Source organism: Camelus ferus, chromosome 13 (assembly GCF_009834535.1).
Source record: "Camelus ferus isolate YT-003-E chromosome 13, BCGSAC_Cfer_1.0, whole genome shotgun sequence".
Taxonomy (NCBI): domain Eukaryota; kingdom Metazoa; phylum Chordata; class Mammalia; order Artiodactyla; family Camelidae; genus Camelus; species Camelus ferus.
Genome location: NC_045708.1, coordinates 55901055 through 55905618, shown reverse-complemented (window position 1 = coordinate 55905618; position 4564 = coordinate 55901055).

Here is a 4564-nt window from a genome sequence, read left to right as displayed (position 1 = left end):
TGCATCGACAGAAAAAGCAGATCCAGTCTGGTGACAAGAAAAACAGATTTGTACTTATAAAGTTTGAAAGTTGTTTTTCAAGGAGAACATATCAGCTTTTCTGCCCCCCATCCCCTTGCTCTATAAATAGCTCCTGGCAGGCAGAAACAACCCTGATTGCTCGAGATGAAGGAGAACAAGCAGCAGGCTGTAGTGCAGAATCAATGGCATGGCGCCAAGAGCTTCATCAAATGAATAATAGCTTCCACTTGACAATCAGTAAAGTGCCTCTTCTCCTACGGATTTAGTTTTTAATGATGATTAGAGAGGATGGGCCCCTAAAATTTCTCTGGTAGAAATGACCTCCTATTAATTTCTATTCCTTGAAATGCTGAATTTCAAAGCTACTTTACAGCTGCAAAACCAAAGGCACTGACATAAAGGAACTATTATCTTTGTAATTGTAGCAACAAGTACTAAATTTGTCATTGATTAACAGAGACTTTTTAACTTCATGATCCTTTGTTGGTTGAGTCCCCTATTTGGAGCTCACTGATTTACTCGCTTTGAAAGTCAAATGTTACATTTTAGATCCAACAGCTATCAGAATAACGTCCTTTGTTTTAATATAATAAATACTTCCTTATAACATCTTACATTGATTATTATGCAATGAAGGATGACGGTCAAGTTAGAGTTTATTAATTCTATGTAGTGTTTTGTTTTCTGTGTAGGTAACAAAATATTATGAACAGATATGCCTAAAATATATGTAGGAACACAGCATTTACTAAGCAAAGAATGTCATCAGAATTTTAAAATTTCATCACACATTTTCATTTGTGTGTATGGATGTGAAGTATACTTTCCGAGAATTAAATGTAGAAGAAAGCCTCTTAAAGAGTGAAGATGTTTATACTGATATCAACTGATGAGACTATGGGCCTCTTTTGTCAAATTAGGCCCTTAGTTATGAAGTAATGTCATAGGTATTAAAAATAACCTGTGGTATATCTCAATCATGTAATATGTGGCATTCTATTATTTTATGAAAGTGTTGACTGTAAAGCTAATTCAACTGAAGACCATAGCACTTTGGTACCTTCTGTATAATATTCTTAGTAGTTTAAAAAAACAAGGCATCATGAAATACTTACTTAAAAGGTTTTTCAATTTAAGATGACATTGAAAAACCACAAAGTCCATATTGTTGAATCTAGTGTATTGTCACACGTTAGAGTTCATAACACTTTATAGAAATATTTCTGGTAGTTGAAAAGTTTAGAGGGAAATATCTATTAAGAATTAGAAAAGGTTGTCAACCATCTGATTCAGGAGGCTGCCTGCTGATGATCCTTAATGCTCTTCTTCAATTTCCCAGAGAAATGAGCTTATTCCTTCATTTGTTCAGTTAAAGGACTTCCTTAAGAAGTGAAACATCCTTTCTTTTATGAAACAGTGTTATTAGTATCGTTTACTTTTAAATGTCTTTACTTGATAAAATAAAAAGTTAGCAATCATTTGTAGGCTTTACATTCACTTTAAAAAATATTCTGTGAAATCCAAAAGTTATGCATATACTGACCTAAGAGAATATGGAAATGAGTCAGCAGAGCTTTGCTTTTTATTAGATGAGTTGGTACTAAAAGTCTGTTATAGACACAGGTCAACCAGTTGCCTGAGGAAGAAACAGGAACGAAAATGAGCAAGCTATGACACACAAAAGAACAAGAAAACCATCAGATACTCCTACAATTAGGTCATACATTTTAGAAAAAATCAACCAGGAATTAAAACAGGGTAGAACTTTCAGGGACAGTCAGATGTCAGAGCTCTAGAGGGAAGCCTGAACATACCACTGTCTTTGCATCACCACTGAGATCCATGTTCCTTTTTTAGCGGAACGTGTAGAACACATCATTGTTTGAATGCAGAGGACTTAAAATGAAAACAGAAATATCCTAATATTTCCAACATTAGGGAACAATATCCTTGCTACTATATCACTTATTTCCCAGCATAAGAATCAAATAATTTTGTACTTTATTAAGATGTGGCTATCTTAGTAGGCCTACAAAACTAAAACTTTTGTTTTCTTTGAGGAGACAACATTTCCTTCTAATTCCTGGTGTTAGTCATCCAGGGAAGAGCGAGGTCGCTCTGAGAGGAACTAGAACTGCCTAAAAGAATTTAAAAAAAAAAAAAAGAATGGGCTGTAATGTGGAATGGTTGAGTCATAGGCTTCCTGAGAATACGTCTGCTATCCTAGGACCACAGTCTTTATCAGATGGACTGTTTCTATTCCTTATGCATTCTGTGTTTATTTTTCTTTGTGTTTTCTTTACTATTTAACAACGCCTATCTGAAATTTCTGGCTTGGTTCAATTGCACAAAGTGGTATACAGAGAATTACTTGAATCTACAGAGCAGTTAAGGGAGGATTGCACTGCAGAGGCCAGTGTGCTGTGGCTCTAGAACCCAGAGGGAGAGACCCTCAAGAAGGTCAGACTCAGGAACAGTCATATTACTTGGTAAGACCCTTTTTCCACCAGGAAGATTTTCTTTCAGTACTGAGCCTGGGAGGATTGAGGCAGAGATGGCTACGTAATTTGCAGGGGCCAGGGCAAAATGAAACTGTGGGGCCCCAGCCAGGGATAAGGAAATCAATCTCTTAACATGGACCTGCTCCGGCCCAATTTATTGCAGGTGGGGTCCTGTGCCAGGTCTCCCTTGAAACCTGGGTGGGATTCGGAGAAAGACCCCATGTAGTCACCCACTGAATGTCCTTCTGCCCTGTTGCAGTGGGATGCACACCTGACCCGGATGGTCAGGGAGCAGGGAGGGCGGTTGGATGAGGGAGATGTGCCCTCCTCCAGCCAACTCAAACGGTACCCCAGAGAGAAGGCAGCAGTTATGGTGGACCAGAGATGGGAGAATTTCAGGGTGGCCACCCTAGGGCGTTAAACCTCAAGCACAGGGCGTTAAACCCCAAGCACAAAAGTATTAAACCCCAAGCAGGGCCCTTCTGAACATGTGACACTGTGGACTGCGTGGTTGTGCATCCATGAAGCCAACCTTGAATGTAAGAGATATTTTATTAAAGAAGGTACATGGCCTTTATAGCTATATACTATGGCCTTGACCTTCTTTCCCTAAATGTTTTTTTTGTTGCTATAGTTTTTTTTTTTTATCCATTTCTTTTTTTGGATTGCTATTATGAGTCAAGAAAGGTTTACTAGGAACATAGATTTATACTACTGAGCCTAAGTGATGAAGGAAGATAATACTAGGAACTAGTATTAGAATAACTCACATTTTCAGAAAATATGAATAATATTTAAATTTCCTTCTTCCCTACCCTCCATATCCCTACTACCCCTGCCCTTTGGTCAGCTTCCTAGATAACAGACCTGTGAAAATTAATTTTCATAGGATTCATAGGGTTGCTTATTAGGAAAATACCTCAAGGAGTATGTAAAGGAAGCAATAATATATATAATAAAGAAAGGCAGACTTAATTTTGTAGCAATTTATTTGTATAAATTTTATATTGTTTTATTATTGCTTTTCCTGAACTTCGAGTGCAGAAGACTGAGTTACTTATATTTAGTGCATGATACACTGTCATCATTAATCTATGCAGTGAACCTTCCTTGTTTGTTTATTTTCCCTTTTATCCTTATTCCTCTATCATTTTAATGTGGGTTTTTTTGGGGGGGAGTGTTTTTATAAAACATGTTTATTTTACTATATATTTATCATAAATGTATATTATATTATTTTTGTGTACATGCATTTTATCTATAAATGCTATAAATCACATTCTGTTTCTCATTTGTCCTTAATTTTGATATTCTCAGCAATTCTTTTGCCTTATTTGTGCCTTGAAGTTTTGTTTAAGGACTCTTTCACTGCCACAAGGTGACTATCTTTTAAAAACCTTTTAGCTATACCTTTTTAATTTAATTTTAATCCATCTGGAATTCACCTGAAATTTTGAATGAGAGAGGAATATAATTATGTTTTTTCCTTATATAGGAAGCATTTTGTTCAATAACGTCTGTTCAGTAATCTGTCCTTTCTTTATTGTTTGTTTATTAGTTCAGACCCTCCTATAATTAGAAGCCAGAGTGGATCTATATGTGCAAGAGATTAATTGGGGGAAACAGTTGTGAAAGATAAAGTGGAGGGGGCTATAGAGGACCATTCCTATGAACATCTGATACCTATGAAGGAGAAGTGGAAAGAAAATGGATTGGGTAGGGAGAATCTCAAATCATAGCACAATTTTAAGAAAGTTTTGGCCAGGCCAATGGGAGTCCTCAAGCCTAAGTTGCCTGTCAGAGGTGTCCTATGTCTTGGGCAGATGGGCCAGAATTAGTCACTGGCTAGAAGCAGCTTCCAAGTATGCCTTAGTGTGAGTGTGGTTGTGGATGCAGAGGTGTCATCATCAACTGTGTTTCTCCAAGGAACTCTGAGGTACACATTTTCATGACACCACAATTTGTAGGACCAACTTTATCATATATAATATTCTCATATTTTCATGTGTCTGTTTTGAGTTCTCTGTTGTAGTCTGTTAATC